Source organism: Lissotriton vulgaris, chromosome 7 (assembly GCF_964263255.1).
Source record: "Lissotriton vulgaris chromosome 7, aLisVul1.2, whole genome shotgun sequence".
Classification (NCBI taxonomy): domain Eukaryota; kingdom Metazoa; phylum Chordata; class Amphibia; order Caudata; family Salamandridae; genus Lissotriton; species Lissotriton vulgaris.
Genome location: NC_141695.1, coordinates 1,351,937,338 through 1,351,961,877, shown reverse-complemented (window position 1 = coordinate 1,351,961,877; position 24,540 = coordinate 1,351,937,338). Strand labels below are relative to the sequence as shown.

General features: G+C 50.4%; 1 protein-coding gene across 3 annotated transcripts in view; it reads left to right on the top strand.

Moving 5' to 3' along the window:
* Positions 1-24,540, top strand: part of ZNF646 (zinc finger protein 646) — a 202,114-nt gene that overhangs the window by 130,981 nt on the left and 46,593 nt on the right. The window lies entirely within an intron of this gene.

Sequence of the window (24,540 nt, the reverse complement as noted above, 5' to 3'; positions counted from 1 at the left end):
AGGATACGCCAGGGAAAAGGGTCACAAGCAAGCTGGTTCCCGCTTCACTTTTAGCGGTTTGCCGGTGGGGCGGGGCACGCAGGGGGGCGCTGACCGATGACTCGTGGTCGTGCAGGGACTCCTGGGATAGCGAGTCCCTGCTGCGCTTACCCCTGTAGCCTCCTCTGTTGTTGGTCTCCCCCGGGCAGCCAGGCAAGTTCGAAGTCGCGTTGGTGGGTCCCCCCACGGGCGAAGCGGCTCCCGCGCAGCGGGAGCGGCGAGCAGTCCACAGGAGTCCGAGACGGTCAGGCAAGTTCCCGCGTCTTCAAGGATACGCCAGGGAAAAGGGTCACAAGCAAGCTGGTTCCCGCTTCACTTTTAGCGGTTTGCCGGTGGGCGGGGCACGCAGGGGGGCGCTGACCGATGACTCGTGGTCGTGCTGGGACTCCTGGGATAGCGAGTCCCTGCTGCGCTTACCCCTGTAGCCTCCTCTGTTGTTGGTCTCCCCCGGGCAGCCAGGCAAGTTCGAAGTCGCGTTGGTGGGTCCCCCCACGGGCGAGCAGTCCACAGGAGTCAGAGACGGTCAGGCAAGTTCCCGCGTCTTCAAGGATACGCCAGGGAAAAGGGTCACAAGCAAGCTGGTTCCCGCTTCACTTTTAGCGGTTTGCCGGTGGGGCGGGGCACGCAGGGGGGCGCTGACCGATGACTCGTGGTCGTGCAGGGACTCCTGGGATAGCGAGTCCCTGCTGCGCTTACCCCTGTAGCCTCCTCTATTGTTGGTCTCCCCCGGGCAGCCAGGCAAGTTCGAAGTCGCGTTGGTGGGTCCCCCCACGGGCGAGCAGTCCACAGGAGTCAGAGACGGGCAGGCAAGTTCCCGCGTCTTCAAGGATACGCCAGGGAAAAGGGTCACAAGCAAGGTGGTTCCCGCTTCACTTTTAGCGGTTTGCCGGTGGGGCGGGGCACGCAGGGGGGCGCTGACCGATGACTCGTGGTCGTGAAGGGACTCCTGGGATAGCGAGTCCCTGCTGCGCTTACCCCTGTAGCCTCCTCTGTTGTTGGTCTCCCCCGGGCAGCCAGGCAAGTTCGAAGTCGCGTTGGTGGGTCCCCCCACGGGCGAAGCGGCTCCCGCGCAGCGGGAGCGGCGAGCAGTCCACAGGAGTCAGAGACGGTCAGGCAAGTTCCCGCGTCTTCAAGGATACGCCAGGGAAAAGGGTCACACAGTTTATTACATGTGGCACATTCCTGCAAATACTTTGAAGTACGGAAAGACATCCTCGGAATCCCCGCCTCAAGCCCGTTCCCACACACATTTACAGTAGAAGTCCCCACCCTGATCTCAGTAGGTGATGACTATCGCGCAGCTGGACATTCCGCCGGTTCCCGGAATGTGTGCGGCTGATCGGATCTCATGGGGTGGGGGCTTTGATCAGTTGTAGATCCTTTCAAGAGAGAAGCTTCCTACTGTATGGGGGCAATAAACTGTATCCGCAGGGCCAGGTGGTGGCCTGGGAACGAGCAGGACAATCGGGCACAGAGGAAAGGGGGTTCATCAAAGGATGTATGATCATGAAAGGGATGGAGGGAGGTGTTAGCCGGGTACGGGATGTGGCTCCGAGGCAGGGTCGCGCTGAAAGGGATGTTTATGGCCCAGGCATGTGAGAGTGGGGGCTGTCAGCCTGCGGGGGATGCTTGCGAGGTCAGAGGGAGAGAGAGAGAGAGAGACGCGCTGACTATCGGCAGTGGGCAGAGAGGCCATGGCATTCAAAATGGCTGCTACTTACGCGCACATATGAGCCTGAAAAGGGACAAGATGGCGCCGATAATGTTGATGTCGCAAACTAGATTTTAACAGTCCTCCCTTTTCAACATATCTAGCCAGCTTGTCAATCTATGTCTATCCCCATTATATTTCGGACTTCAACTTCATACATAGCTCTCATGCGTTCGGCTTCAAAGTCCAAAGTCTTGGGGCAGATACAGTTAGCGCAAAGTGAGCACAGGGGTGGCAAGCATTGAACACCCAGGCAGAATCCACATATTACGACAATCGGTATTAATATGATCATAAACAACCTCCACCCCCTGTCTTTTACAGTACTCCAGAACCAACTCCCAAGCGACCATTATTCTTGTTCCTGATGAACTTCTGAGGAAAGTCTGTGGAGGTATTCAATGGCTTTGTACACTGAGGGTGAATTGTCCGGTATGTAGGTGCAACAGCTGGACCCAATGATACGGCATGCTCCTCCACGATCCGCTAGAACCACATCTAGAACAAGGCGGTTCTGAAGAGCCACCAGGCGGACCGCCTGAAGCTCGGCTGTATTGTTTGTGAGGATGCCGGCTGTAATTTTCATTGTCGTTTCAACTGCCTGGGTCAGATGTCGGATGGCACGGCTGTTCGCCATCGGACCCCAGAGTGGAACAAGTCCCTTCAGGGCATCCAGGAACTGTGCTCCGGTGGAGTCGGCTTGCTCAATGTCTTTTGCTCGCTTTTGTCGGTGATGGTTTGCTGGAGCCACATAGGTCGGAGGAAGGATGAAGGCAATGTAACAGGTACCCCCCAGCCTTTGGGGAGCCAGGTGTAGGCTTTTGTACCACAAACAAAGTACATATTCGGAGAAGTGACAAAAGAGGGTGGATCAGTTGAGTCCAAAGTTCTGGTGATGCGGCAAGCGCTGTGGCCTACCAGCTGTGTCCCAAGGCCTTCGATGCATACAAGGCCCGAGACATTGACGACAGATAGGGCCACAGTCAGGGTGGCAGCTGTTCCTTTCCGGAGGTAGGAGAAGGTGGGTCTGGCTGGGTTGTTGAACACCTGCATCTCAATCCGTTCTTTGGCAGGGATGTCCATATGAATAGAGTCGTTGGATGTCAGAGGGCAAAAGGGGGCAGCAGTACTTCCTGTTTTGTTCTGCCAGACCCCATGATAAAAGTGTGCCATAGTTCTGCTGGAAGTGGCATTATCCCTGTAGCTTTCTTGCAAGAGGATCAGCCAAGCAAGGCAGGAACCGCGAACGGAGAAAGGTGAACTGATGAAGGGGATGGAATATCCAGTGGCGTGGGGTAACAACCCACAGATCCAGCAGTTTGTGGCATTGGCGGCAAGGTTGTGTTGGTGCAGCAGCTGCACGAAGGAGTTGTTCCAAAACTCCTTACGTCTTTCTCGGAGTTGAGGTGAAAGAGAGACCAGGTAGTGTTCTTTCATTGTGGTAGGCTGTGCAGTAGTTAGAAATGTCTTATGAGCTGGTGCGCTCTCTTCCACAATCCAGAGGGTGGTCATGAGGAGGTGGCAAAAGAGAAGGGCGATAAAGAGAGCAATAGTCTTTGAGCTGTGTATTTTGTCAGTCTTTGGGTTTCTGTAGTGGGTCTTCGGATGTCTTCCATCATCTTCGTATCGGGGGCTTCCATCATCTTCATATCGAGCGCTTCCATCATCTTCAAGGGGCTCGGTAGCGGGCAGAACCACAAACTTCGTTTGGCTTCTCTCCTGGCAGCCTTAGTAGAGTTAGGCCACCGCTCTGAGAATTGTAACTTAGTCAGTGGTCTGCTTAGCCGAAGCTCCCTCCTTTCGTCGCAGGTTATACCCTTCTCTGGATGGCACAGTGGGATCGGGGAATTCTGCCAGTTCAAGTGTCTCTTTATCAGGGTAACAGCTCAGGGATGGTCGATCTTTGTTCAGGAGCTCTTCTTGGGTGGCCACGTCTTCGGTCGTTGTCAGGGTTGAGGAGATCTTCTTACAGTGGTGTGCATGTAGCCAGTTCTTCTTTCCTTCCACTCAAAGAGCTGTTCAAGTGGTGATCAAGACTTGCCAGGGACCCGTCCACCGGGGTTCCAGACTCCGTGCACGCTGAAAGTTACGTATCAACACGTAGTCACCGGGTTGGATGTCGTGTCCGGGACCCCTGGAAGCATCAGGAATGGCCTGCAGCACCTGTTGATGGATAACAGACCAGACCCTCCAGTTTATCGCAATTTCTCGATTCACGAAAAAATCGCGAAATCAGCAGATTACCGCGATGGCCGCGATAATAAGCATATTGGCCGCGATATTATGCCTTTTATTGGCTGTGTGCCGCCTCCCCCCCCACTCGTGTGTGTCAGCAGCTTCCCGGGACACACACAGCTGCCAGCCGCGAGTACTTCACAGGTCATTAAAAGACCTTTCACTTGTTAATGAGGCTTTTATGGCTGGAAGGGGGGGGGCGCATTCTTTTCATCCTTTTGCAGGCCAGGCCCCCTGGTTAAGACCTGTGAAGCGCCTCGTTGTGGGCTGCACAGTGCATCGCAGCATAGTTGAAATACCTGAATACTGCATGTGTAAAATGCCTGTCCTGAACGCTTCCTCGCCTTCTCGACATTGTCTCGATGGCACCACTGTTTTTGAATGAAGATATTTCACTATTGCTGAACAACTACGATAGCAAAAGCAGCAGAAAAGATCTGGTGATGGATTCCATGACCTGGACCCCATGTTTCACATATGTTTCTAGTTCAGTTTACATACGTTCTTTTAAATCCACAGGCAGCGACCACAGCAGTGTGACTCAAAACCTAAAGATGACTTCTTAAACTATTGTTTGCCTTTCCACTAAATTGGCAGAGAATCAATCGGGCTAAGGATTGGGAATAATTTGTATTGCAACGTAAGATCGTACATTTGAAAGAAATATACACCATTACACATAATCATGTAAAATTCTCTCTTTTACAATACATGAGGGGTTTAATGACCCTGACAAAGACAAGTGGCTACCTTTAAGCAGTTGTGTGCTCTTAGGACTCCCTTGAAATGCTGGCAGTTAACTTAAAAAAACAAACAATTAATGACTTCTTGTAGGTCAGTTTCCTCTCCATACTTCTTAAAAGAAGGTGGTGTTTTCTTCAACTTCTAATACTGGAGTCCTGTCAAATGCTTTGTGGACTAGCTCACATATTTTAACACAAATCATTCTTATCACTTATTAAGGAGGTTAATTCTAAGGTGATTACGTATTGTTTCCATGGGTGGTCTTGCTCAACATAGGTGACAGGAGTGTTACATTTTATGTAAAAATCATGGCTCGAACCACATTCAGTTGAATGTAAGGATAACTCAGTAAATTCAACCTAGACTGGACTTCCTGACAGGTGGTATGGTGTCTGTTCATTGATTGATGCACTTTCATTTATGTGTAGGTTTTTATATCTGCATCTGTCCATGCACCAATTGTATACCTCTGATACTTAAACTGCCAGATATTTCATTTATTAAGCTGAATTGTAATTTGTGTGATAATTAACACAAAATCGCAGTTTACCCGTGTTAAATTCTGTAAGGTCAAACCTGCTGAAATTTATCAGGTGAAAAGGTTGCGGAGTGGAGGAGGGGTGCAAAACATTAGAATTTGGTGTGTTAAGAAACAATTAAGCTCGTTGTGTAATTTTCCTTTTATTAACTCGAAATAGTAAGTATTTACCAAATGTGATAAATATATGACCATGGTGTAATGTTATTTATCACGTGGTAAATAACGCACCCTGTTCTGACAAACTCTCAATGAGGGCTTAAGCCTGTTAAAAAGGCCTTCTTGGCATTTAACCGGAATGAGTATGCTTTTTCAGTAGTGGAACAAAATGTTCGATTTTGTGTAGAAAACCAATGGAATGTTTTTTTAAAAAAAAAAAAACGTTTGCCTTTGGTATCCATAAAACGCTGTTTTTGTCTTAATTCATCAATTACCCTAGCCCAATGTTCAGAGCAATCATGATGACATTGAGTGGGAATAATAGTAACTGCTTTGGACTCTATTAAGGGGGGATTGGGAAATATAAGAGAACCATTGGATCCCACACAGACAGGAGAGTCACTTGGGTAGTCTGTTATGGTTTTACTGTTGTTTTATGGCATTTCATTAAGCTGTAGCTGGCAAGGACAAATATGTAACAAAGTCTTGGAAGGTCGATTCAGTTATCCTAACAATCAGTGAGGGAAACCACAATGCTGCAGATCCCTTTTCCTCCGGTCGTAAACGTCTGTATTTATTAAATGGATAATAAATCATATGGGTAACTGGACAATAGAAGTAACAGTAAATCTGGACTCTCAAGCAAGCTTCTTGCACTCTGGTAAGAACACAGAAGATCACTTAGTGGTGCTAAAATTCGAGCACATGGCGACTGAATTTATCATTATTGCCTGGGCTGTTTTAAGTTCCCAGTCTGGCACTACTGAAATGTGACGGAGTGATAACCCGTACCAGCTCAGCGCCATCTTTGGATAAATAAAAATAACACAGTAGGTCAGATTAACAAAGGTGTCTAAGATTACGAGAATCAGTACTACTGGAACACTACCTCACATATTCATCAGTGACAGGGATCCTAGAGAAATCAGAAGTTCCTCATCAGTTTCTGGAAGGAAGGAAAATGTATAATTTAGCAGGTCCTAAAAAACAGAAGTGGGGGGTCTAACCAAGTTAGGCAGCATAGCGCGTGACATCACATTGAGTGACATCATTGAGCACGACATGGCACGTCGCATCACAGGAAGTGGCATCAAGACCCATGACCTCACAGGAATTGACATCACAAAATGTGACACAAAATTTTAGACCTCACACTTCTGTTTAGCCCAACTGGCAGATGAAGAATTTCAATTCCAAGGGATAACAGCCTTAACCTGTGGGCTGCTTCCTCTATTCCATATTCCAGATTGCCTAATCAAAGTGGAATACTCTGCTAAAACAGTTTCCATTGATTTAAGGCTGAAAATGAATGTTTATGAGTAAAAAGTGCCGCTAAAATGCCGCTAAATTTCCATATTTGTGCCGCTAAATTTCCTTATTTGTGCCGCTAAATTTGCGAATCCATGCCGCTATATCCTGGGGGGTCTGAACAGACAGTGTCTTAGTCAGATAGTACAAATAATCAGACATTAGGACGTCCGGGACGTCGTGAATGGATGTTGGTTTTGGTGCGGACCAAATACTCATAGGTCGACCGAAAACGACCTCGTAAGGAGTCAAATGGTGTTTGGTGGGGGTGGAATGCATTGATAGCAATGCCAGTGGGAGAACGTCTGGCCATTTCAGTCCTGTGGTAGCCACTATCTTAGCTAGTTTGAGCTTCAGTGTGGCATTATGTCGCTCAACTAGTCCAGCAGATTGGGGTGGAAGACTGCGTGGAATTTTTGTTTTACACCCAACCCCCTTAGGATGAGTTGGATAACCTCGGCTACGAAGTGGGGGCCATTGTCGCTCCACAAAATTCGACAAAGGCCGTAGCGAGGGAAGAATTCCTTCAGTAGTACCTTTGCAGTGGCAATGGCAGTGTTGTCGCAAGTTGGATAGGCTTCCACCCACTTCTAAATGCGCACACGACAACAAGTACATATTTCAGACCTTGGCATCTTTCTAGTTGGATGTAGTCCATCTGCTGGACTTCAAGTGGATGATTGGGGACCCCAAACCCTCCCCGGGGTACTACAGTTCCTTTCCCAGGGTTGTGTTGCAGGCATATCAGACATTGTTGGACCAGACGTTTGGCTGAATCTGTAATTTTGTCATTGTGCCAAACTTTGAAGACACGTTCGGCTATAGGGGCAGATCTATGTGTGCAGGAGAGTGTGCCATGGTCAATATGGGGATCAGGTACGAGTTGGGTAGCAACCATTTGTTCGTGTCTTTTGTCCCCCAGCAGCCTTCATCGTCCTTCAATCCCACCCGTGCCTATTCAGTCAATTCGTGTGGTGAGCTGGCCATCTGGATGTCCCTAATAGTTTCCCTAGTGTCCGTCCATTTTTCTGCTTGTGACCTGGTCACATACATGCGTGTCGTTGTCCTATTCTCGGCTGTGGTTCGGGCAGTGATGTCGGCCAGTGCATTCCCCTGCCCAATGGTGTCTGTCACCTTTTTGTGTGCCTGGCATTTGATTACTGCAAGTTGCTTGGGAAGGAGGACCGCTTCAGTCAGAGCAGAGACTAGATCTCCTTGCAGGATGGGTGTGCCGTGTGAGGTCAGGAATCCCCTCTCCTTCCACAGGAGCCCAAAATGATGAACCACCCTGAAGGCGTACTGGCTGTCGGTGTAAATGTTGGCTGTGGTTCCTGCTGCTAGGATACATGCTCGTGTGAGGGCAATCAGTTCTGCTGCCTGTGCAGATCGTTGCGTGATGCGGGCTGTCTCTACTACAGTTAGGGCTGTGGTAACTGCATAAGCAGCTGAGGTGGTGCCGTCGGGGAGTTTGATGCAAGAGCCATCCACCCACAGTTCTCCGTCAGGGTCTGGGAAGGCAGTGTCCCGGAGGTCAACCCTACTCCTAGTCTGTTCGTCCGTGAGGGTCACACAGTCATGTATAGGGGACACATTGGGGTCGTTCCCAGGTAGGAGCAACAAAGTGGCCGGATTCAGCGTGGTGCATCTTTTCAGCGTGATGTGGGGTGCAAGCAGAGTCAGTTCGTACCCAGTCAGTCGTGCACTAGTCAGATGTTGCGTCTTGGTCTGGTTCAGGAGGGTGTCGACCGCATGCGGTACTAGCACCGTGAGGGAGTTCGAGAGTACGATCCCCTCACTTTGTCGGATAGAGATAGCAGCGGCAGCTACAGCTCGAAGGCAGGCAGGTAAAGCTCTGGCTACGGGGTCAAGAGTGGCAGAGAAGTAGGCACACAGGCCTTGCTTTGGGCCAATGGACTGGGTCAAGACGGACAAAGCGCATCCCTCCCTTTCGTGAGTGTAGAGGGAGAAGGGCTTTGTGTAATCGGGGGTTCCTAGGACGGGGGCTGAGCAGAGGGCATCTCGTAGTTCTTTGAAGGAGGATTGGCATTCAGGGGTCCAAGGGAGCGGGAAGGGGACATCTTTAGCCAGCAGGGAAAGCAGTGGTTTCACAATGAGGCTGAAATTTGGCAACCACTGTCGGCAGAAGGAGGTGAGGCCTAGCAGGGAGCGGACTTGTTTCTGGGTTTTAGGGAAGGGGTTGGTCTGAATTCGATCGGGTGTAAGCTTTCTCCCGTCTTTGGACAAGAGGTGGCCTAGATAAGTGACCTGGGGTTGGCAGAATTGCAACTTCTTCTTGGAGACCTTGTGGCCATTTTCCGCGAGGAAGTGCAGGAGTTGGATGGTGGCTGTGACTGCAAGTAGAGTGGTGTCGGCTGCCAAAAGGATATCATCGACGTACTGTATCAACAGCACTCTATTCGGTAACTGGACTGCGTCCAGTTGTCTCTTGAGGGCCTGGTTATAGATGCTGGGACTTTCAGTGTAGCCTTGGGGTGCTCGACAGAATCTATATGAGCGGGCTTTTAGGGTTAAGCCGAAGAGGTATCGGCTGTCTGGGTGGATGGGGATAGAGAAGAATGCGTTCTTGAGGTCAATGACAGTGAAGGTGGTGGCAGTGGAAGGAATCCGGGTCAGAATAGTGGTGATGTCTGAGACTACGGCGTACTGAGGTACAACTACTTTGTTAACCTCTCGTAGGTCGATGATGAAGCAGTACGCTTTCTCATCTCCCTCACCTTGCTTCTTTATAATGGGTAGGATAGGGCTGTTGCAAACATTGCTAACTACTTCCTCTACCACTCCTGAATCTATCAGGGACTGGATAATCTTCACCAATGCCTTCTCGCCCTCGGGCGATATCGATATTGTGGAAGTTTTGGGAGTATTGCGTCTTGTCGAACAGTTATGTGCACTGGGTCGATCATCATGCGTCCTACGACCGAGTCAGTCTTGGCCCACAGATATGGAGGTAGAGTGTCAAGTAGGGACAAGTCAGCATCAGTGATGGAAAACATGCGTCGGGTGGGACAAAGTCTGAGCAGAGTTGGGTTATCATACAAAATGACTCGAACTCCGTCTTGCGAACACCTAATAGTAGCTCGGAAATGCTTCAGTAAGTCAAGTCCCATAATGGCATCAGGGGTGTTGGATGAGAGCAAAAACGTTGTGTCAGTGGTGTTATTTTCCAAGTCAAAGGAGATCGGTGTAGACAAGGGATTAGTGGAGGGCGTTCCATCGAAACCTATCGATGTTACTTGTGAGCCAGACAAGGGTGCCCTTGGAGGGGGCGGGGCTTGCTGGCGTCCATGCAAGACGTGTGAGAGCTGAGCTCCTCGCCTGAGCCCCTTTAATATTCGTCAAATTGATCCTTTTTGGCGCCTCACTGTCCCCAGCGAGGGCGGAATTCCCTTCTACGACCCCTAGAGCTGCTGGGGGCACCTTTCCTGATCGAAATCGGTGGTGGCACCGATCACTGGACCGGCGGAGTTTGGAGTTGCGGACCAGGCCGCAATCCGCGGACTATCCTTGGGGGCTATCCGCCCTACGTAACACTACGTGCGGCGTGAGGTTCCTGTGTGGCCCCGATCTGCCGTACTGCCTTCTACCCGGTGCTGTTTCTGGACCGGTCCTCACCAGTGCTGGTTCACTGTGGCCCCTCTGCCCCGTGTGTGTTTGCTGCAACCCCCTTGGTGGAGACCTGGGGCTCCCCGGAGTGACCTACGGACCGGACCGCGGGAAGTAGCGCCCTGCGACTGCCGGTTGGCGGGCTCCGCCGATACTCTGATCGGCCTGAGGACTGGAAAGACACTGGTATTGGGCCGTGTGCTTTGGTGTGTACTGGCGCTTCTCGGCACCCAGCGGTGTGACCTGCACCGTAGCGTGAAGCTGGAGTTTGGATTTCTCCCCCTGGACTAGTCTGTGCCACGCGGCTCGCGGCCGCCATCTTTGGCCGCCATTCCTTGCTGTGCTCCGGACTGCTTCGCGAAGTTCGCTCCCCAGGCTCACCTCCTACGTCGAGCCGCCTCTTGCTCCTTGCTTGGCGCATTTTCTGGGACCTCTGCCATGGGGAAAGGAGACAGAAATCAGCCGAAGCTCACGTTCGAGCAACGGAGGCCGAAGGGCGCGGAGAGCGCTCCTCCGGAAACATCAACGCAGGCGGCGGAAGGCTCGCTCTGTGCGGACATTCGTGAGATGCTCGGCGCCATGGAGAAAGGCCTGCAGGACAGTATGTCAGCGATCGGCTCGAAAATCGACGCCTTATCATTCCGTATGGACCGGATGTCCGAAAGGGTGGACAAACATGCGGAACATTTGGACATGGCGGAGCGTGGGCTGACGGAGGCGGAGGAGGCCCAAACGGAGTGGGATAAAGACCGTAAGCAATTCAGCCGTCTTCTCCAGGTCATACAGGACAAAACGGAGGATTTGGAAGCGCGTTCACGGCGTTCCAACATCCGCATCACGGGGGTTGCGGAATCCACCAACACCGGAAAGATGGAACTGTTTGTCGAGAAGCTGCTTCACAAGCTCCTGGGGGAGGACGTCTTCTCCCCCATGTTTATTGTTGAGAGGGCCCATCGCACTCTCGGTCCCAAGCCACAGCCTGGCCTCCCACCGAGACCAATCATTGCCAAACTTCTGAACTACAGGGACCGCGACCTGGCCCTCCGTCTGGCAAGGGAGAAGGGGGACTTGCAGTTTGAAGGAATGAACATCTCCCTCTATCCTGACTTCACAGCAAGGGTGCAAGAGGAGCGGAAGCGATTCGCCCCCTACAAGAAACAGATGAGGGACATGGGGCTCGACTATGCCATGCTATACCCGGCGAGACTCCGGATAAATAAACAAGGTCATTCGCATTTTTTCACCGACCCGGCTGATCTGAAAAAATCGCTTAAGGAATGGGCCAAAGAACAGCGCAACAGCCCGAGGGATCAGCGTACGGAGGATGAGGAGGCTGTATCTTTGGAGGGCCAAGGCTGAACTGTCTCACGCTGCATAGCTTGGCTTGGCTACTTCACTGTGACTGTATGTATTGTATTCCAGTTTTCGATGTGACTCTCCTTTGCCTTCATAACATTTTGGTTTGTGACCCTTACATTGTCTGGTTTGTGGTGGTGCCACGAAATGGTGCTCGTACTTTTGCTGCTCTTCTTTTGTTGTTGGGGGGGTGCTCCCGGTGGCACGTTGGGACTGATTATTCACCACTCTGCTTGTTCTGCTGCTGGGGCTTAGGTGGGGTGCCGAACGCAATGGGGGTGGGGCTGGGAGCTACGACTGTATCTGGCCCTTGTTGGAGAGTATTGTAGTCTGGCCAGAACCTCTGCCCCTGCGCTTTCAGCTTTTCGACCCTCTAGGGGGTCCTGGGTTTGTAGTGGGGTGTTTCGGGTTGGTTCAGGGTGGGTAGTGCTATGCTCTGTCTGACCGGGTTGGGGTTGGTCGGCTGTGGGTGGGTGGGTGGTTGTTGGTTGTGCTCGTGTATTGTTGCTGCTATGCTGTTTGGGGTTCAGGGTTTGCCGGGTGGGGGGTTTGTTCTTGCCGACTACTACACTGTGTCTGTCACTCTATCTGCTCTGGGACATCTTCCTTTCTAATCTGCCATGTCGACCGCTGAATCACTGAGTGCGGAGTGCTCCCTGGGCTCTCTGCGATTACTGTCCTGGAACGTAAGGGGGCTCAACGATTTTCGCAAACTCAGGAAGGTCTTGGCCTATTTGCAACGCCACCACATTGACCTTGCTTTACTGCAGGAAACACATTTACCGCTTTCCAGCCCTATGTTGCAGGTGCGGGGCCTTGGCCCCGCTTGTGTCGCTACGGGGTTCACAACGCATGCTAGGGGGGTGCTCATATGGGCTAATCCCAAATCCCGATTGTCGCTGACCCGAGTGGCGGTTGACCCGGAAGGGAGGTTTGTGGTTGCGCGCTGTGTTGGAAAGGATCACGATCTTTTGCTGGTGAATGTGTATGGCCCCAACTACGACTCCCCGGAGTTCTATGCTTCGCTAGCTGACAGCTGCAGGCAGTTTGTGGGCTCTAGAATGCTGTGGGGGGGGGTTTTAACTTGGTGCTGAACCCGGACCTTGACAGATCTGCGGGCCCCCCTAGGTCCCCTGCAGCTTCCGCGTCCCTCCTTTTGTCGGAATGTGTGAAACTTGATTTACTTGATGTGTGGCGGCATAGGCACTCGGGGCGGGGTGGGTTCACTCACTACTCGGCCTATCACAACATTCATACACGCATAGATTATTGGTTTGTTTCCCGCTCTTTGCTAGATATGGTTAAGGGTTGCACGGTTCTCCCGCGCACGCTGTCTGACCACTCGCCCTTGCTCTTGCTGCTGGTGGCTCCCCCCAGGAGGATCCCCCCCTTCACGTGGAGGTTCCCCCCGTACTCCCTCTTAGATGAGGTTTTCAGAGGGGAACTCGCTGAAGACATAGAGGCCTATTTCGCAACCAATGTGGGCTCAGTGGACAGCGTTCAAGTTCTCTGGGACGCATTTAAGGTTTACATCAGAGGGATGACTATGGCGAAGCATTCTGGGGTGCTCAAAGCTATCAGGCGGCGCCTGCAATTGCTCGAGACTCAACTCGCTGCCCTGGACAGTCAGGCGGTGGACTCGGGGGACGCAGCTGATACGGTCACGCTTAAGTCCTTGCTCGATGAATTTCAGGAGGAGGCGGACAGGGAAATTAAGCATATGGGCAAATACGCGACGGCGCGGGTGTATGGGGAACGGGAGCGGCCTGGTGCACTCCTAGCTAAACTTATGCGCAACAGTAGGCCCCCATTGGTTATCGAGGAGTTGGTGACAGCTGCTGGGGCGGTGGTTACGGAGGAGCAGGACATCTTGGCGGAATTTCATGCCTACTACACTGCCCTCTACTCCTCGAGGGACGCACATCTCGAGGACGAAATCGACGACTATTTGAGCTACATCCGAATGCCCTTCCTGGCTGACTGGCAGAGGGAGTTTCTTATGGCCCCCATTCAGAAAGAGGAGATAACGGAAGCGCTGGAGGGCATGAAATCTGGTAGCGCTCCTGGTGCGGATGGTCTCACGGTGTCCTTCTACAAGGCCTTCCAAGAGCAGCTGGTCCCGTACTTGATGCTCTTGTTCGATGACATTTGCCAGCAGGGCAGCATGTCGAAATCCATGAGAGAGGCGTTGCTTATTACCATCCCGAAACCTGGCAAGCCCCTTAATCAGTGTGGCTCCTACCGGCCGCTATCGCTGATAAATGTGGACGCGAAACTGTACGCTAAGGTTCTTGCGACCCGTTTGGCGTTGCTGGTTCCGGAACTGGTTGCCCCGGAGCAGGCTGGGTTTGTTCCCTCACGCAATCTCACTTATAACATTCGCACGATCCAGCATGTCAAACACGAAAACAAAGCTGTGGCCATCTTCTTGGACATGGAGAAGGCCTTTGATTCTGTTGAGTGGTCGTTTATGCTGAGGGTCCTTCGTAAGTTTGGCCTAGGGGAGCCGTTTCTGCAAATGTTGGGAGCCCTATACTACAAACCTACTGCGAGGCTGAAGATAGGTAACCTGGTCACTGCTCCCATCGAAATTGGGAGGGGCGCGCGCCAGGGTTGCCCCCTCTCTCCATTGCTGTATGCCATGGTAGCGGAACCTCTCGCCTGCGCTATACGAGAGTACCACCGGTTTGAAGGGATCAACTTCCCGACGTACCAGATCGGTATCTCCACATATGCGGATGACACTCTGCTGTATGTTCGGGATCCGGAGGCTAACCTCTCTGCGGTGCTGCGGGAAGTGGTGAGGTTCGGGGCTCTTTCGGGCCTCCGCGTCAACTGGAATAAGTCAGTAGCGTTGCCCCTGACTCCGGTGACGCTCCCTTTCGACTCGGAGTACCCCTTGCAATGGACCACAGACTCTATCTGCTATTTGGGGATACGCATACATACGGACCCGGAGGTCCTGATACGCGAGAATTATGGTGTGGCCTACTCCAAACTGGTGGATGATGTCGAAGTGTGGTCCAGGCTCCCGCTTTCGCTCATGGGCAGGATTACGCTCATGAAGATGGTGGTGCTCCCCAGGTTCCTTTTCCTATTCGTGAATATACCAGTAGTCCTTTCCAAAGCCTTTTTCCGGCAACTTACCCAGACACTTGTCCGCCTAGCGTGGGGGGGCAAACAGCCGCGGGTGCAGTGGCAAACGCTCACCCTTCCGTACGACCAAGGAGGCCTTGGGGCTCCGGACCTGGAGCGATACTACAGGCTTGCTCAGGGCGCACACCTCCATACGTGGATTCATGGGGATCCGGGTATCCCTCATGTGAAACTGGAGAGACTCTTTGCAGACCCCGTCCCGCTTCCGGCGACAGTGTGTTATCCGCCTGATAGAAGGGTCGGCAATCTGGACTCTATAGCTGCCACGAATCATGCTTGGCATGCACTGATTGGCTCCCGTGAGTGCACGCTGCTGTATTCACCTTTGCTCCGTGTAGAATGGGCGGCCTGGTTGGCTCCACTGACGGAGAAGGGCGTCCTGAAGGCGCTACGTGACCTAGGCATTCTTACCATGGGTGATCTCTTCTCAAAAGGCACTCTGAAAACGCTGCAGCAGGTCCTTCAATCCTGTCCCGGGGCAACGCTACTTCATAGTTTTCAATATCACAGGGTTCGTAGAGCAGCCCTTACCGTTTTAGGCCCGGACTTGGCTGAACCGCCGGAAGTGCCGGAACTCACCTATGTCATCAAGACCCCCTCGGCTCGCAAACTGATCACAGCTCTTCGGTCCCTGGGTGATAGACAACGGCAATATCCCCCCTCCAAGGCCCGTTTGGCCTGGCAGGCTGACCTCCAATCTCCCATCTCAGACGACATGTGGCGTTACTGTGCGACTAATACCAGGAAAATCTCGCTCAACGGTAGGCACCGCCTGGTACATTTTAAATTCCTACAGCGTGTCTACTACACGCCCGAGAGGTTGCATAGGTATGGCCTTAGAGAATCAGCGGAGTGTGAGCGTTGTCACTTTCACACAGCAGACTTTCTCCATATGGCCTGGACTTGTCCTGCCATACATAAGTACTGGGTAGAGGTCTTTGCGGACCTCAGCGCTATCCTTGGTGAGGTGATCTTACCTAACCCGGCGCTTGCCTTACTTGGTTCTTCAAAACCTCTTCCTGTGGCTATGCGGCGACTTGCGGACATGGCATTACTGACGGCAAAGCGGCTGATAGCACTGTGCTGGATGCGGGGACCAGTCCCTACTAAAAAACGGTGGGAAACAGACTTGCTTTACTGTTGCACGCAATCGGAGGTGTTTAGTGAACTCCTGCCTCCAAAGAGTAGACCCAAAAACTTTTGGGGTTTGTTTCGAGCGTTTCAAAGTGCGAAAGAGGATGGTGAGTCGGATCCAGAGAGTGTGGAGCTGGATGTGCTGCAGGAGGAGGGGGCTGCGTCAGCAGTGGATGAGGAGTGTGTCCATTGAAGGCCTTAGAGTTGTGACAGTGTGGTGATTCACGCCTGTCTTTTGAGATGTTCTGAGTTGTGAGTTGCTTGTGACGGCGGTTCTGGTTCATGGCGACCGCAGTCCCCTTCCCAGAGCGTCATCCCGCCCTAGTGGGCATTTGCTTATTTCCCTTAGCCTAGCTGAGGGGCTCATGGTTGTGGTGCAGAGTGGGAGGTGGGTGGTGGGCACGGGTTTAGGTAGTCTGGCTTGTTCTTCTTTTGGGGTGGGTGGGCTTGCTATTGTCTGGGGGGTTTCCTCCCCTTTATACACCTTTCCCTGGGTCCCAGTTGGTCTTGCCCTCGACACTGGGTTTCTACGCAGTTCTTCCCAGGTGGCTATTTCGATCCTGCCAATCTGGCACGCCATGCTGCCCCTGGGTCTGACATTGTTGGCGTTGTGGGGTGTGCATCCTGCTTATATGCTATGATCATCCAATGGTAGATACTACGACCTGTTACTTCTGCACACTTGTTCCACACCTGCAGTTTCGCCGCCAGGCCCTAGGACTGTTGGTCTTTAAGGCTGTGTAACTTACCTGTACCCAGGGATTGGAGGGTGTTTCTATTTTGATGCCGCCGGCCTCCGGGTTGTAGGCGATGTCGGCTGTGTATGTAACTTGAGAGTGCAATAAAGTATAAATTTAATAAAAAAAACAAGGGTGCCCTTGGAATCAGTCGTTTAGATAACGCACTACGTGTTGCGCCAGTGTCTACCAGAAATGGAGACTTCGTACCTAGGACCTTAGCGGTAACATAAGGACCTTGCTGGTCAACATAGAGCTCGACTGGATCCCTCCCTTGCCCTTGGCTGTCCTATGCGAAGTCGTGGGTGTCGTCGCAGTCAGATTGTTGGTACTGGTTCTTTCGGGGACGGTCAAATGTGTTCGGTCTGCCTGGCCTGTCGTTGTTGGTGTCGTTCGTGGACCCTCGTCCCTGTCCTCTGTTTCTAGGCCCACCCGCTACATCTCTTGTGTCCCTATTCTTGTTTATTTCTAACAGGACCGGACACTGGGATTTCCAATGGCCGAATCCCTTGCAAAATGCACACTGGTTCTCGTCAATGTCTTCACGTCCAGCATAGGGTGTGGGCGTACGGTCATTAGGGGGTGGATTTCTACGAGCATTCGACTGGTAATTTCCCTTGTACTGCTCTCTTCCTATAGTCACCCCCTGCAACTGTGCGATCATCACCCTTTCTTTCAGGTCCTTTTTCTTTTTCTCAGTCGCCCTATCATTCTCGTTCTTCTGATGCTCATAATACTGGGCCATCTGAAGGATAGCCGCAGGTTTGGAGGCCGCCCAACTACTCTCGCTAGCCTGTAGTTTCTGTGAGACCTCCTGTGACAGACCTTTAACATAGTTCTGGACAAACAGATGATGTCCGGTTGCAGTGGTCATGTCCTGGCCACTGTAATCGGAAAACACCGTCTCAAACCGGGAGAAGTATTCTGATACGTCTTCCTGGGGTTTCTGGCGGCAGGCCGTTACTATCGACCAGTCCACCTTCTTCTCTGGGATCAGGGTTTTCAATTTCTGCACGTTCTTGTCTGGGAGTTCTAAAATAGATTTCAAAGGTTTCTGTCCAGGCTCTCGTTGTCTGTCTATGCCATCGAGTTGTGACCAGGTATGTCCGAACAGCTCAAGGTGGTCGACTTTCCGGATTTGCTTCCACACATCAGCTGGCAGACATAACCCGAAAAACAAATCAATGTCAGCTAGGGTCATAATCGTTGAACCTAAGGCTGTACCCAATTCAGTGTAAAAGGCAGTGGGGTTCTTCCGTAAATCAGGCAGGGATTTTCGGAACGTCAGGATATCTTGTCGATCCCATGGTTGGTAGACCCAGTTATACACTACCCTCCCTCTCGCATTTTGATGGTTAACGTCATCATGCGTTCCCTGTCCTCGTGGGGGAACCCAATAGGGAGCGGCCTCCCTTATAGGCATCATTGTATTAGTTTTTTCTATTCGAGGTTCAGTCACTACAGGAGTCGTAGTTTTAGCTTCCAGCCTCTGTACAGTGAGGTGGCAGAAAACTTCAAGCGTACGCGTGAAGAGGTCCGTCACGTCACACTCGCCCTCATCCCCAATGTCAACTTTCCTATACAAGATCGTTAAACTCTCATGACCTTTGTCTTGGTATCGGTCCTCATAAGCATTGAGGGTGTGATAACAAAATCTCACAACAAAGTGTCGTCTGTGGCTATCGGCATATGAATTGTACATATCCATTACGTATTCCTCCTCGTTCTCCTTCCATTCCACCAGTGTTTTTACTATCTTATCGATCCCTGCTCGCTGATCCTTGCTCAGCCTGTTCATTCTAGTGGAATCTTTCTTTCGGGTCTCAGGGTTATCTAATGCTGCTACCTGTGTTGCGTCGAGTACAAGAGGCTCGGCTGGCGCGGAGGCTGTGAGGGTCGAGGCCCTGGCACCATTCTCACCTGTGCTTGGGGGCTGCGGGTGCTGTACTATGGGTTGGGAAGGGGCATACGGAGGGGGCATATAGATGATTGGAGGACCTAGCAGTAGATCATAGTTCGCTTGCTGTTTCGAGGGTAACTCGGGGTAGAGCGTAGAGGGTGTTCTAACGGGACACTGGCTCGATGTTTCGGACTCTTGCTCATGTTTGGCTTCCTCTCTTTCCTTAATCTCTTCCTCTACCTTTTTGGCAGCTATGTGAGCTGCTTTTCGTAGCTCTTTCTCTAATCTGACTTTGTTTCTCTTTTTCCGTTGTTCTGCTTCTTTGCGCCACATGCAGAGACTATCAAGCATAGTGGGCGTTGTCTTATTGTTTCGGAGGGCTGTTTCCAGCACGTTTATTTTATCGTCAGGATCCTATCAGTGGCCACTGACTTTCCTGATCCTTTCTCGTATACTTGTGCCATAGCTTGCTATAGGCTATAGCGACTAGTCCATACTTGGTGAACATATCTTTATTAGGGGTGCCTTCCAGTGGAGCTGGATGGTTCACCTCTAAGAAGCGGTCCGGGTTGAACCAACTACCAATCAGTGGGGAGAAGATAGGCATGACAGATTACAACGGGGGACAAAGGTCCGCACTACCTATCCTTCACTACTTGCAAAGACTAGACAGAATATTTCTATTCTACGTTATTTGCAAACAGAGAATATCTCAAAGAACCAACTTCGAACAATCAATGTTCGGACAATCAATCAAGCAGTGGGGAGAAAAATAGGTACGACAGATTACACCGGGGGACAAAAGTCTGCGTTACCTACACTTCACTATCTGCAAAGGAAGAGAGAATATCTCTATTCTTCCCCATTTGTAGACAGCGAATATCTCAAAAACAATCAATGAGCAATACTAGTATTTTCAAACAATCAAACAATCGTTTTGCAATTTGTCGTGTTACACGACCTTACCCGGACCGCATGGACAGTTTCTCGTCTTCCGCTTCCAGCGCCCGATCGTCCTCTATTCTCCGTAATTGTCGCGGCACTCCTGATGGTTCCCAGTCAGGACCGTAGATCACTCGAGAGAGGTCTGCTCGGAACCGGTGAAGTTCGGATGATCGGCTGCCAGACGAGGGTCTATCGGGCAGGTGCACTCCCGATCGTTGCAGTCGTTCACTCTGTCGTCAGGACCTCTCCCACTGGATCCACGTTTCGCTGATGGGCCCGACGTTGGGCGCCAATTTGTAAAAGGTAGGGCCGATTTCGACCAAGAGCCTTTAAGTATTGCCCGGCGTTAGCCGCCTCTCATACCACTCGAAATTATCAAAGAAAGAGGCAGGCGCTGGAGACTGGAAGGCAGGAAACAGGAGTTCATTCCGACAGAGCAGAACACGTCAAATCAGACAACAGGGCATCGTCTCGAGGTGCTCTAAACGCATCTCTGAGGCCTGGCCTCTTATATACAGGTTTATGGTCTTTATTACAGTTTATTACATGTGGCACATTCCTGCAAATTCTTTGAAGTACGGAAAGACATCCTCGGAATCCCCGCATCAAGCTCGTTCCCACACACATATACAGTAGAAGTCCCCACCCCGATCTCAGTAGGTGATGACTGTCGCGCAGCTGGACATTCCGCCGGTTCCCGAAATGTGTGCGGCTGATCGGATCTCATGGGGTGGGGGCTTTGATCAGTTGTAGATCCTTTGAAGAGAGAAGCTTCCTACTGTATGGGGGCAATAAACTGTATCCGCAGGGCCAGGTGGTGGCCTGGGAACGAGCAGGACAATCGGGCACAGAGGAAAGGGGGTTCATCAAAGGATGTATTATCATGAAAGGGATGGAGGGAGGTGTTAGCTGGGTACGGGATGTGGCTCCGAGGCAGGGTCGCGCTGAAAGGGAGGTTTATGGCCCAGGCATATGAGAGCGGGGGCTGTCAGCGTGCGGGGGATGCTTGCGAGGTCAGAGGGAGAGAGAAAGAGACGCGCTGGCTATCGGCAGTGGGCAGAGAGGCCATGGCATTCAAAATGGCTGCTACTTACGCGCACATATGAGCCTGAAAAGGGACAAGATGGCGCCGATAATGTTGATGTCGCAAACTAGATTTTAGCAATCCTGTACCCATTTTGAATAATGATGCACCTAAGGTTCTCATTAGGAGAGGGCAAGAAACTGTGGGGGGAGATGGGTTGGAATTTCAACCAGGGTCTCCGCTATCATCAGTTACAGAACCCAACAAGCATTTACAATGCAACGGTTTCGCCTTTGGAAAAGTTTGAGCTATTGGCATTGTAAATGACAAAATTTGTATTTATGTGTTGGTTTTGAAAACAGATAAATAAATGGCATTGTCATTTACATTGCCAATAGCTCTAACTTTTCCAAAGGCGAAACTGTTGCATTGTAAATGCTTGTTTTTTGTAATGTTTCCTGGTCTAACTTTGCATGAGCATCCCAAACTCTTTGTAGAAAGGGTATCACAACACAAACAACTGGATTTCGTAAAAGTAGTGAAGGTACATTTAAATCTGGGTCTCTGGAGTGTCTTCAAGACAAGGCGTATGCTTCCATATTTTTAGAACAGGAATTCATAAGAAGCTATGTGGCTGGTGAATGGCAACTGAATACAATGTGTTCCCATTTCATTCATTCCTTGGCATGGCCAGATACTGCAATGTATATAGATCTATATCATGTCTTCTTATAAGAATTCATATATATCTTAAGGACTTTGCCTCAGCTAGTGCTTGACTAAGAGACATGTTAAAAAAATAGACAGTCATACTGCTAGTCTTAGAAATGTAAAGATGCTTTTGTAGCCATCAAGAGATGCGTTGCTAAAGTGAACGTGTCCTTCCATGATCCTGCAATGCACACAAGATTGGTGTGGATCCAAGTCTATGGCCTAAGAATTTTTTTAGCCCAGCATGAGGCGGGGTCTGATTGGCCCGGAGACACCACTGCCAATATTAACAGAAGACAGAGGAGTGCTGAAAGGCCAATGTCTAACCTAATACAAGGAACGTCCTATGTCTAACCTAAAGAAACAGGGGGTTATAGTGCAGCTCAACTCAGTTTCTGCCTGTTGCCTTAAACTTGAAACTTAAAAACAAAAACCTAAAACGTTACTTTTTCTTATTTAGAAAAGAGCATGTGTTTAAATGGGGGTTGCAAGGAGTAGTGAGACGAATTCTACAGCCTCAAAACGGTCAGATGCTAGCCTATACCTTCTAAATTCTGTGTGAGTGAAATTATGCAGGGAAATCTATGTTTTGGAGAAAAATGCCTCGTACATAACAGGATATGGCAACGCCAAAATCGGTATGTTATGCCCCATTTGTAACTGGGTCTCATTTACTGCAAACGGTCAATTCTATTGCCACACATAACCCAATTACAATTTGTGTGATAAGCATCACACCTCACGCATTTTCTTCTACTACATGTCAGCAGCTTCAACCTGTTGAAATTTACAAAGGCACATACAAGCCAGTAAATAATATGAAAATCCACACATTAGCCCAATTTTTGGGGCAGTTATAGTAATTGAGGCTTTGTTTTTTTTTCACCCCTTCTTAGACCCCCTGCAGCTCCACTCTGCCCATTGCTGGAAGAATTAACCCCCCCTCAAAAAGTTTTTTCTTAGCCCCCCCTAAACTTGGCTCTAGTTGCGCTTCTGCCCATACATTAACATTCGTCAACCGTCGGAATACAGGGTGTAATAAATAGGGGAACCCTTTTACGGGCAAATACGAATTGTAAAAGTAAAGAACACTCTGCATGCTGGGGGGCCAGAACTCATATGTAGTTTTAAAGAAAAAGTACAAGTCCCAGAACACAGTGAGCTATTAGCTACAATTCATGACTGGATGAAGTTGTCACATACATGGTATACATTAGAGTGTGGAAAGAGATCCTTTCTGCACGAATATGTAGGATCTCCATGTGGCTCCACATCACCGGAACACCACTTTATACCACTTCTGAAATTTGCTTTTACATATCATTGTTGTCGATTGTATTGGCTGGTCCAAAGGACTCAAACAAAATTAACTAAGACTACAACTCCCAGAATGCTCTGATATGTGAAATCAAAGTACAAGAATGGAAAGTCGGCGTTCCTGTGACGTGGTGTCATCTGGTCACCCTACATCTATCAGCAGTTAAATGATGTGCACGTTGGAAACAAAAGTGAAGCAGCATGCAAGCTGTTGCCATTTGAAGTTCTCTGTCACATCATGCCAGCGATGTTCTGAAATGAGTGATTTTGAATTAAGAGGCAGTTCGAGCAGCAACACTTCTCTTCCGAATCAATTATACTAATAAGAGTGGAGGACCACCCAGCTGAGGCTGCTTGTGGTAAAACTCGTGCTGAACTTCAGAGAGCTCTCCTGATTGGCTCCAGTCTTCCTCGCGCACCAGGACTGCCAGAGTGTGCCAAAGGGGTGTTAAGACCAACACACGCTGTTTTGTTGATTCTGATGGAGGCGTTCGCTGTTCACAGCCCTGCAGCCTCGGAGTGGCAAAGACGAACATCAATCACACACTGCCTGAATCAGCCCACACAAAATGTGCAAAGTAGTAACAGCGGCAAACACTCAGAAAAGATGAGCGGAAACATCTGAGGCTCGTGCCGCATCCAAGACTAAGCCCCCCCAACACGTCCCCATTGCTACAAAATCCTATAGCCTGATGGATGCAGGGACGTCATAAACGCAACGCACACACAAACAAATCAAATATAAATAATGCAATACAACCCACACACGCGCCGCTGCAACTGGCGTGCTTTGAGAGAGATCGGTGTTATCATGGCAAAGCGAAAAACATGACAGATAACATTTTCAGCGATCTGGCTGCAATCTGTACTCGGTGAAAGGAGCCACAGCTAGCTGTTGCTGGGGTAGCGCAACCCACATAACAGCACAGAAGATGAGGAATGCGAAACAGGCTTTGGAGAAAAAACATGTTTTTTTCCTTTACCTTGCAGATTCTGGACTCGGATGTCGCTTATCTGTCCAATCAGCTCCTCCCGCTGGAACCAGTCCCATTCGTGCCCGGCCATGGGGGCTGTCCAGGGTGAAATGAGAAATGCTGCAAACACACACCAAACGGTTCAAAGAGAGCGTGGCGCCGGAGGGGTCCTGTTCCTGTGCCTGGGGGAGGAGGGCAGAGGGCGGCAGCTTCCCAGCTCAGGGAGCAGAGCGGGAGGGGGACGGCCAGCGCGCGCAGGAGCAGCCCTTGGCCATCTCCCGAGACCGGAGAGGAGGGATTTTTACCTGTTCATACCTACTGATAAGCTCTAATAAATTCTGCAATAGATTATATAATACAATAATCACTAGCGCCAGATTAACACTTTGATGTTTCTCAAAGATCATTGCATCTTTAAATCTACTGCATAATAAAATAGAGCCAATCACTAGTAATGGGGCTGACACCTGACATACGATCAAGCACACCACGACTCACATCTCTTTATGCAGACGCCCTACAAAACATCTGGCGCTAGTGATTATTGTATTATGAAATCTATTGCAGAATTTAGTAGAGCTGGCCGACACCTGATAGATGATCAAGCACACCATAACGATCATTTTGTGTTGACGCCTTTTAATATTCTGGCGTGAACACTACAACTAAACAATGCATTGGGGGCATATGGAGCCATCAACAAGATGTGAGAAGCTTGCAAGAGATTGTTTCATAAATATTCGGCACCAGATTATAAACAATTGAGGTAGTTCTATAGAATTCAGGTAAACACTACATTTCCCAGGTAGCGTTGTACCACGCACGCAACACGCAGATCGCCTGCAGAAGATACGAGACAGATAAAACATGCTCCAATACGCCGCCGGCTACCTTCCCAGTCAGCTCAGAGGGAAGCGAGGATTACCGA